Consider the following 12,070-nt stretch of genomic DNA (forward strand, 5'->3'; position numbering starts at 1 on the left):
TAGCCAAGAGATTTCCACAAGTCGTTTGGTTGCAAGCTTGTACGGCTGAGATTTGCATCTCAAAAGGAGGGGTGGTCGTTGATTGTTGCCACCCTACGTTTTGCGGCTAGCGACATGGAGACATGGCCAGCACGGCTCGTGCATGCTCTTGGCGCGGCCCAAATTAGGGTTTGGTACAAACCGTGGAACTTTAGCGTCGCAGCCAAGAGGTTGCCACAAATCGTTTGGTTTGGTGGCAAGCTTGTACGGCTGAGATTTGCGTCTCAGAAGGAGGGGTAGCCGTTGATTGTTGCAACCCTCCGTTTGGCAGCCAGCGGCATGGAGGAATGGCCGGCATGGCTTTGGCATGGTTTAGGCGTGGCCAAGCTAGGATTTTGGCATAGTTTTAGGCGCGTCCAAATTAAGGTTTTGACATAGTTTAGGCGCGGCCAAAATTAGGGCTTGGCATTGGGATAAAAGTTTCCACGCGTTTGGTGGAGAACTTGGACGGCTGAGATTTACATCTCAGAAGGAAGGGTGGCCGTTGATTGTTGCAACCCTTCGTTTGGAAGCCAGCGGCATGGAGGCATAGCCGGCATGGCTTAGGCGCGGCCAAAATTAGGGCTTGGCATTGGGACAAAAGTTTCCACGCGTTTGGGGGCGAACTTGGACGGCTGAGATTTGCATCTCAGAAGGAAGGGTGGTCGTTGATTGTTGCAACCCTTCGTTTGGCAGCCAGCGACATGGAGGCATAGACGACATGGCTTTGGTGCGGAGGTGTGGCTGGCATGGCATTCCATTGGCACTATGGTGCGGCTGGCATGGTTGGTATGCCTTTGGCGCGGATATGTGGATGGCATGGCATGCCATTGGCAAAGTGGTGCGGCTGGCATGGTTGGCATGCCTTTGGCGCGGAGATGTGGCTGGCATGGCATGTCATTGGCACGGTGGTGCGGCTGGCACGGTTGGCATTCCTTTGGCGCGGAGATGTGGCTGGCATGGCATGCCATTGTCACGGTGGTGCGGCTGGCATGGTTGGCATGCCTTTGGTGCGGAGATGTGGCTGGCATGGCATGTCATTGGCACGGTGGTGCGGCGGAATGGTTCGCATGCCTTTGGCACGAAGATGTGGCTGGCATGGCATGCCATTGGCACGGTGGTGCGGCTGGCATGGTGGTGCGGCTGGCATGCCTTTGGCGCGGAGATGTGGCTGGCATGACATGCCATTGGCACGGTGGTGCGGCTGGCATGGTTGGCATGCCTTTGGCGCGGAGATGTGGCTGGCATGGCATGCAATTGGCACGGTGGTGCGGCTGGAATGGTTGGCATGCCTTTGGCGCGGAGTTATGGTTGTTAGGGTTTAGCGTGTCGAAACCCTAGTTTAAAACATGTGGCACGCGTGATTGACGTGTTTGGATAGCATGTGCGGCTGGCATGTGTATAGATGATGCTAGTCAGTACCGAGAGCTCTGTCGTGGAGCGTGACATTTGCATAAAAAAAGGTATCCCTATAATTTTGCGCAGACATGTTGAATGGTTTAATAAATATGCTAGTGGCGATATTATTACTCAAATGTGACGTTACTGTTTGACTAAGGTTTTACAATTTTAACCCTAAACTAAAAACCACCATCCGTCAATTGAAGACCAACAACCATTAGAAGGAGTTCAAACTAAAATTGACAAAGAAGTTCAATCAAGTGAAACAGAAACCCCAAAAATGAGGATTAGAAGGTATTTTCTAGAATCCCAACTATTTAATTTATTTCTAAATGAAGTTTCTTTGATTATTAGATTAGGTTTAATTAGAAAAACCTAGGATTTTTACTCAACACAGATAAAATATCGGCTAATAACTTGTTATTTAGTAGAATCCGAACTCGTATTGAAGAACAGTTCAGCATAGGTTAAACATCGTCGATCGTTCTATTTGTTTGGTTCGGTTGTTTCGACTAGTATACTAATAAGCCGAACTTGTTATTGTAATTTCTATTATTTAGGTTATGTTATGTATTCTGTAGGATTATACTTAATTATGTTTTTTGTACTTCGACATCGTCCATATATATGGTATACTCGTAAAAGGCTTCAGGTAGGTTGAGCAAGTAGTTTTTATAAATCATATTAGTAGGTCGCAAATAATTTCCCAAACGATCTCTTTTAGGAACTTTCATTTTACCATCCGCATATATGGTCTTTTTCTCCTTTTTCTTGGGAACTGGAGTACTCTTTGTTGTTTCCATTTGTTGAGATGGAAACATCTTACCCTTAAGCTTGACGTCTCCTTACAATGGGGAGGACATAGAGGACCACTATTCTTAACTTCTTTGTTAATTGTTTCACCTTTATCCGTGCTCGGTTGACCACGTTTCTTTGATAGTTTCACTTCGTCCATCTTGTCTATCTTCTCTATTTCCTTCTTATCTTCTTCGTACTTTGCAGCATGGTACTCGACCCCAATTGGATCCCTTCCGGTAGGACCCTCTTTTTTTGGAAAGTGCATTCTCTTTTGCTTATTGCACTTTTTGGGTTTCTTTGGAGGGTGGCTTAACTTTTTGTGGCCCCTTTTTCGGTTCTTGTATACCTTGTAGGGTGTGAGGATAGAGGATTGGCATCATGTTGTGCCATAAGATTTGTTTTTGAGCTCGGAACATCCCACGGTATTTATCGGCCAACCTTTTCCCATAAGGTGTGTCCCAAATCTCTAAATCATCGTCCTCGCCGGGGATAGGCTCATAACTCAATTATTTCCAATGAGGATCAATATCCTCAAAAGGTACAATACAATCCTTGTACTGAAGTAAATCATGACGACACAGAAGTCCCATGCTTTCCCTCATTTTACAAACACACTCTTCTTGAGAGTTAGCATCAATTTTTCCATCAAATCCAATTCCTTCATTATAAGTTTAAGGCACAGATGAGAGACCCTATGGGTTAGTCCCCGGAGCCACTTATCATCCAAAAATTCATCATGCTTCATAATTAGACTTTTCGCGAATAACGTTTTAATTCTTATAACATCACTCATGAAACAGTCTTCAATTGCGTCAAACACCGTGACGAACGTGTCCACATACCCAAACAGATTCCTCTTAAAACGATAGTGAGCCGACTCTACCATACTTGTAGCTTGGTTGTCGAAGTCCTTGTGGTGGTTTTTAAATGCACTTACAAATCTATCTTTGTTGGTATCCAAGAATTTCTGGCGTAAATATATAATGATTTCCGGGTATTTCACGCCCCAATTCGCAATGAGTTTTGCAATATTTTCTTCATACACTTCTTCGGTGATTGACCATTGCAAATCATCCCAATCATTGGAGAAACATGCCCACATCCTTTCATTAGACTCATATGCTTTCTTGAATTGTTTTTTCTTCAATTCTCGTTCTCCATCCGGTATTTTAGCATCTTCTCTAGCTCATTCAACTTAATCGGTTGAATTATAGATTGACATTTTTTCCTAACATTATTCCATATATGAAATGTACAAAGAAATTTTTGCGCGTTCGGAAATACCTTCCTTATAGAAAACATCAACGCCGCCTCTTGGTCGGTTACTATGACCTTTGGAAGAGCATCCTCCCGGAAGATTAACTTCACTTGTTTCAATGTCGAAACATAGATTTCTTTCAACTCATCTTTCAAAAAACAAAAATCAACGGTGAAAAGTGACTTGGTTGACGTATAACGCCAACTTTATGCATTCCGGATGGGCAATAAAAAGGTGCGTCACATGGCTGAAATCATCCAATTTCTTTTGTCAAACATAGTTCTTTTTTTGCGCCAACCACAATAATTGTTGCATCACCAACCTACCTTGCAAATCCTTCCTTCTCAAAGTACTTCTCGCGTTATAGATTTGTTGCAACGTAGTCTTGTTATTCTTATCCATTAAATAAGCCATTTCCGGATCTCCATCGTAATTGATATGTATTTTCTTAGCTTTACGTGATGAAGATTCACCTTCCCCACTCGAATTTGGATCACACATATATCAACAATCACAAAGAAAAAAAAAAAATCTGTATACTCCTCTTGTTCTTCTTCTTCTTCAATAATAACTCATTCAATCTCTTTAAAAAGATAATTATTATCCTAAATTAACACTAATACTAACTATAATCATTAACAACTAATGATTAAAATTAACACTAATTAAATACTAATCATCCAAGGGTATTTTAGCATTTTTGAAAGTTGATGATAAGGGATACCCTAAAAATACTATTTCCAACCCTGTTTTTGTCTTATTCAAGAGGGCCCAAAATTTTCGTGTATGCTCCAAATGATGACACTTTTTTTGCTGTTTTGCTGCAGCACGCCCATGCCGCCTCAGGAAAGGTCGTGGAGCGGGCCTTAAGTTTTTAGATGCAGTTTCTTGACTACCAGGATATTTAAGGTGTTATGGTTTAGGATTATCAACGTGCGAGTGAATTCCTAGCTGCAAAGAGAGGTAAATATGGTGGGTTCATCCATTGCTGGCTTAACAGAAGATATCTGGCTTGAAATTTTCCTTCATCTTCCTTTAAAGCCTATGTTCAAGTCCAAATGTGTATCAAATGTATGGTTGCATCTTCTTTGTGATCCTCACTTTATAAACAAATGGATTGCGCTCTCTTCCTGACCTTATTCTATGGTTGTATCCCACCCAAAGCCTATCTTCCTGACAACCCTATGGAAATCATGATTAGTAATGCATATCTTGATTTGCACTCTCCATTATTTTATTGTCATAATGGGTTTTCTTTTGAGTTTTTGAATCTAAAACGGAATTTCCCAAAGGAATGTAGTTTATATATTTTAGGTTTAAGTAATGGTATAGTTCTACGTGCAACACTACCATCAAATGGTTGTTATTATGTTTGTGGCTTCTCTTAAATATACCCCACACATTCATTAACCATTAAATAAGTGCTTATGATAACCAAACAAACCTTTATAATCAATCAACATTGCCCACAAAATTATTTATGATTATTATATATGGCCCAAAAATTATTTATGATTATTACATATAACCCAAAATAATAAGATAATTATCGAATCCCTAAATCAATATCAACAACAACAACAAAAAGAAGGTAATTATCTAATTAAATTTATATAAGATACTGTATTTGACGTAGTTAATGTTTTTGAAGAAGAATCGATACCCACAATCAATATTAGTATAATCATGATTGAGAAGAAAAATACATCATCTTAGAGATTTTTTTATAATCATAAACATACATTATTTTATGTTTATGGAGTTCTAAGAGAATGGTCATAGGAAAAAAAAAAAAAAAAGACCTTTGTGTTGTGGAATTTTTTTAAGAGAACAATTAGAATATACACCGTGATCAATTTTAATGTAATCATGAGTAAGAAAAAATATTTTAAAGAAAGTTAGAATTATAGTTTATTTTGGGGGAAAATAAGAATTAAGATTTATAACAATTTTTCAATTTGTGAGACTACTAAAACAACAATGATAATTAATTTTAAGTGTGATTAAGAAAAAATGTTAGGGTTTATTTTGATTTTGAATAACAGGGAGATTTAAGTTTAATTACTAATGAAAAATTAAAACTTGTTTGGTTTTTCAAATTAATTTTTGGCTTTTCATTTTAATTTAAACGTTTGGGTTATGGTTAATAAATGTCTGCTCTGTAATTTAAGAGAAGCCATGTTTATAATCCACTCACGCAATAATGGGTCACGATTCCACCACCTCCACCATCCAAACCTGGTATGCTGTCGGCTAGAATTAGTTTCGAATATGAGTTGCTCTCATCTTCACTTATTCACTTTAAACCCACCGCTTCCTAAAAAGAGTTTAACATTCTCTTTGTAGGAAATTTCTGGGATAATAAAGTGTTGGATGATTTTTCTAACGGTTTGTTTAGAATCACTGATTTATTTATCTCAATTTGACGTTAGATTTTGTTGCTACGTACCTTGCGAGTTGCGAGAGCATTGATTAGGAGAGATTCCATATTAGGCCAGTTGGTATTAGCTTTGTGTTATTTTTTGTTTTTTTTTAATCCCTAACTAATAGATGACCTAGTTTAAGGCATAGTTTGGTAACGTTGTGGCTATTGTAAACGTGTTTTTCTGTTGTGTTGTGTTGTGTTGTGTTGTAAAAAAAAACATTTAGGTGTTTGGTAAACTATTTACTGATCAAATTGTGTTTGGTAAAATATAAGTTCACTTATTATAGTTGTAACAAATGACAAAAATAGACATAATTTCTTCATCTACTGTGTCCACAGAAACATGAATTGGAACAGTTATACGACGTCATAAATATCTTTTTATCTAGACGTTGGATGTCTCTGAAATTTTAATAGTTTTGTTGAAACATTGTGATGAAGCTACTGTAAAAATTGCATCATGATCGGACGATGATACATTTGTCTGTCGATCAGAAAAGTGGAAAGAAGAATTTTGTCAATTTTTAGGGTTAACGATATTGTTTGGGCTCATGTGCTCATAGTTTAAAACTTATTATCATTGGGCCTGAATATTTCATATATAATGGACCATATATGTTTATATCATTAACCATGACTTTGTCAACCCAATGGACTGGGTCTTGACCAAATGGTTGACCAGACTTTGACTAAACCAATTCGTATCTAATTTGACCTTTTGAACTCAGAAGTACTTGAGCACCATTAAAGAGTCTATGATGTGGAAGTATGTGTGCACAAGTAAAATACTTTCGTCATAAAAATATTCACCTTATGAAGATACACGGTTCAAAGAGGAAGTCATGCCTTCAACATTTCTAAGGCAACATATTGACTTCAGACGATGTAATGATTTGAAGGAAGTTTGTCGAAACATTCATTTTTCTCCCAAACTTGAGTGTTCAGTGGGACGTAATCCACTTGTTAGAATATAATGAGACAATAACTTCAACAATGATATGTTGTAATTAAAATCACACCTCACTTTTTGTGGAAAGAAACTCACAAAAGTTTCCATGAGTCAGAGATGTAATTCTGGCTCCAGTACTAATGATACAAAGTAAATGTATCTATCTATAATGGAACAGAGATGTAATTCTGACTCATATCAATGAGAGTTGAAAATCTTGGTATAAGCATTTTACTGAGAATGGTACAAGCGTTGTAATGCAAGTATCATATATTAGTAGTCAACTATAAGAGATATATGGAGTTTAAAGGAAAACGAACTCACTATATTCTTGGAGAAGGTCATATCATAGCTAGACGTCAACATTAATGGCAACAAGAACTTTGCCAACTTTTATTATTGTCTATCTTTATTCAATTGAATTCGTATGGTTAGATTATATATTTTGCACGATTTGATCCTAAACTATTGTCTACATGATATTTGACCGATATCATATTAGATAAAATAAAGAAAAAATTTTTGCGAAGAATTATATCCATTGTATGCTCTTATGGAATGAATAGTATATCATTTGCATGAGATTTAAATACTCTAAAGAACTTGAGATATACTCAAAAGTACTTGAGTTACAGGGGTCATCCGTACATTATGATGAAAAGTATATCATCTTCATGAACACTAACACTCTAAAGTAAATGACATAGATTTTCTTTTGTACCCAATAAGGCCACTCCACTTATTAAATCTCTCAAGACCCAATGTCTAACTGATAGTGGTTTTTCTCCCACTAATTTAGGGAATATACACTAGTTTTTGAACTAATCTTTATAATGTGACTACGATGGTTGGATCATCGAGCGAAACAAGGCTCAAATTTTGTTTCCAAGATGGAATAAAGATTAAAAGTCACAAAAGCTCTATATGTACCGAGATCTAATCACCTTGTTAAATTCCAAAGAGACGCATGCAAGTGGATATCAAATGGAAACTCACAGTGATGAGAATGTAATTGATTGCATCTTTTGTAGTCTGTAATATATTTGGAAGGAAATATATCTTAGAGAAACTAATGAGTCAATCTAGTGAAATGTAAATCACTATAGTATTTGGATTATTGAATCCATATTGACTTCGACGATGAAATATTGGGAATTGACTCATACAGGATTTGACATAACCATAAAAGCACTTTGGTTGTGACATGACGTTTCGTTTGATAGGATTCATACGTACATCACTGTGTTTGAGTGGACGAGACAACGAGGAAAATATTGACAGAATGTGAAGTAACAACATATCTCTCAATAAGTGTTCTCTAAAGAACTAGATGCACAACCCCCCTTCCCGTTATGCTTTTAAGTAAGAGAGAATATCACTCATTTCACAAAGCCTTTAGTAAAATAGGACCGATACCATCCTAAGATGCAAATGGTAAAACAATCCATATTACAAAGAAAACGAGGTGATATTTAGAAAAATATCCATGCAGAATGCAGACCATTAAAGTGACTTATGGCTCTCATGGATTTTTTGACATTTTGGACTAGTTATAGTTCCCAAGTAATGTTGCGTTTGGAAAATTACTAGCACACAATATACATGTAAGGACTTACCACCCCTTGTAAATGCTAGAAAGTATACATCAAAAGGACTTGATGGTTATTGCATGTTTAATAGGATCAGTGTAGAGCATCCTATACCCTATGGTATCGTAAAGGCTATCATCAAATGTTACATATGGTTCCTTTAGGAATGGTTATGCGTACAAGCCTACCTTTAACTGCTTGGGGAAAGGTTTTTAAAATCGCACGATTTTGCGATTCAAATCGTGTGATTCGCGTCATTTTATCCCATAACGACTCAAGCTGTACTGTTGAATCGAACCTTCTTTACAATCGGAACATTCTTGCAAATATGCGATTCTTGACTACGTTGAATACTGATTGAGTGTCTATAATTAAATCTAAAAAGAAACTTAGTTAAGGAGACTCGAACTCCATACCACTTTCGTGCTGGTTGGTAGTCAGAACACCATACCAAGTCATTTTTTTGTGATTATAGTCAACTTTATTTAAACTTATACATCTTTTATCCATCAGAATTTTTAGACAAATTCTTACTTTTATATTTTAAGGTAATATAGAAATGACCTATGAATCTACGATTCACGATTTAATATACGATTCGATTCTCAAAATTGCAAAACCGATTTGCGTTGCGATTTACGATTTCACAACCTTGGCTTGGGGAATATGCAATATTACACGCATCTTCACTTATTCGTTTTAGACCCACAATTGTTCAACTATTCTTTGCGTACCAGTTGGTAATTGGATATAATCCTGACATTTTGTGTTCTTACGCATTTTTGGTTGCACTATAGATGTGCCCTTACGACTCCACATCGTACTATGATGGGTTATCGAAAATTAAGTGATTATGTTGGACAAGAATTTCCAACAATTATCCGCATTTTAAAACCTTTGGCAGGAGATCTCTTACCGCTAGATTTGCGGGTTATCACTTTAATGAGACAATTTTCCCGTCGTTAGGGGGAGATAAGAAAAAGTATTTTCTAGGGGAACGACAGGAATTGTCGTGGTGTGTTCCCACTCTGTCTCATATTGATTCTTGTATTCCACAAATGTAAATGTGAAGTGAAAGAATAATCGATTTTCAGAATGTACATTGATGTCGCTAAAGTGATGAGATCACACATACCAGCTGCAAACCTATCTGCAATGTTACAAATCCTTAGTAAGGGATATACACCATAGACTGAGGTGTTGCAACTACACTTAATGGAAGTGTGGTTGAGGCCGTGGCTCCATAAAGGAAGTTGGAGAGACCACTTGGTTTGATCAATCCTCACCTAGAAAGGAAGTAGGTAAGGACGGCACAACTTACATATATCATCAGAAATCGTCTCATAAGATTGTCTCTGAATATGTCCATCAATCAAACTGGAGGACGCTCCGAAATTTAATGATTCCAGAGAATAATGACATCCCAAGTGGATTATGAGAATGCCCATGAGTCAATAGAAAGATCATGCGAGCATATTGATGATTAATATCATATACACTCGCTTAAGGAAATAGAGAAATATGAGATCGAACCGTGCTCCTTGTTACTTAATGTCAACGAATAGCATATTTCGCCTATACAATCCAGGAAGAACTTGGTTTTTTGACAAATATATACAAGTATTTGGTGTGGTAGTTCTAACCAACCAAGTGTAAATCCTATTGGACATACATGATTAATTTTTCATAAAGCATAATGAGAAGAAAGAAGTCTTAAAGTATAAAGACTCTCCTTGTGGCGCGAGGTTTCTCACAAATCCATGGAATTGTTTTTGTAATGAACTTCATAGTGTTCGGATACTCAGTTAGCTTGGTAATTACAAAAGGAATTGAAATGCAGCATATGTATGTAGTTGTTACGTATCTCTGAAAGAATCAAGAGATAGAAGATATTTACAAAATACTTGATGGCCTTTTGTTACCCAAATCAAGTGACTCTAAACCACATAGTGCGTTACAGTTAGATAGAATGCTCACTTATAGATAGAAGCAATCAGGCGGATGTGGTATACCCATCTAAGTGGCTATTTGATTTGGAGGAGATAGACAAGTAAGTTATCTTTCCTTGCGTATTCATAAGAAAGTTCATGATTTGGAATTATAGCTACCTATGTCGATGGTACGGACATGATGGGTACTCTTGATGTAATAAGAGACCTTAAAAGCTATTTGAAATCCGAATTTGAGATTAAAAATCTGGAAAAAGCTCGACCGAATACTGAGCTTGTGATATATTATTCCACCAGTTTGCATATGTATAAATTTGTCAGGTAATTTAATAAAGACATACATCCTGATAGCACTCCCATGATTAGTCGAGGTTCAAATGTAAGTAAGTGACCATTTCTTCTAAAGGAAGATGAGGAAGATGTGTTAGGGATGAAATTCCCATATCTAAGTACATTATACGCATTGTTGTACTTAGTATAGTAATATAATCGATTAAATTTTACATCCTCATGGAACTTGTTAGCTAGATATAGCTCAGCACCAACACAACGTCATTGGAATCGTACAATGAATGTAATCATGTACTTAAAAGTAACCATTGACATGAGTTTGTTTTATCCCAGCGAAGATATAAAAATGAATGCTAAAGGAACTGTAATCCAAAGGTTTTTGATTATGAAGGAACAATATTCTCTTCTCCAACGATATTCAATCAGGGGAGATATGGTAGACTATTTTCTAAGTCATTACCGACATTCAGTTTGGAAAAGAAACTGTCCGGAACAACTCTGAAAGTAATCAAGGGGAGATGCCGACATCAGGGGGAGGATCCAAGGATATGAAGTCGACATACTTTACTTCGAAATTGAAGATGTGTTGTACTCTTTTTTCCTTCGATCGAGAATAGTTTTTCCCAAAGGGTTTTGTTACTCGACAAGGTTTTTAGCGATACAACATTAAAAACATCAAGTATGTTGAGCGTTGAAGACTAGATATCGCGTTGATATTACTGAAAATACCCGAATCAAAGAAATGAAACGCGATATTCTCTTAAGCAACATAACTTCCAGAATCAACAACATGGTCTTATAAACATTCAAGTCACAAAGTAAAGTGTGATAAACTCCTTTTGAATGCATTAGACTAATGAAAATTATCTGACATCAGGGGGAGCATCTAATGGTGTGTTGAACTATTTTCCTTCACCGAGGTTGCTTTTTCCCACAGGGTTTTGTTACTCGGCAAGGTTTTTTAATGAGGCAACATATTTGAGTCCATCTATGTTCTAAGTTTGCTTTATATTGTACTCTTTTTCTTTAGTTCAGGTTTTGTCCCTCTGGGTTTTCCTGACGAAGTTTTAACGAGGAAATTAACCTAGACTCGTCAATTTTTGAAAATCGTATTACATGTGATGAACTACATGTAAAGTATGTGACAACATGTGAAGTACTACATGTGAAGAGTTTTACAAGGTTTTATCCCACTGGGTTTTTCCTTGTCAAAGTTTTAATGAGGCGATTGATTTTGGCACAAGTCATCAAGAAGAGGACGACATTTGAAGACCTACAACCGAAGCACTATACGTGAAGCACTACAAACGGAGTTCTATTGTACCACACAAGGGGGAGTGTTGTAGGGCCTACGGACCATGGGTGTGTGGCTCAACTAGAAGCATATGGTTT

This window comes from Papaver somniferum, chromosome 2 (genome assembly GCF_003573695.1).
Source record: "Papaver somniferum cultivar HN1 chromosome 2, ASM357369v1, whole genome shotgun sequence".
NCBI lineage: Eukaryota > Viridiplantae > Streptophyta > Magnoliopsida > Ranunculales > Papaveraceae > Papaver > Papaver somniferum.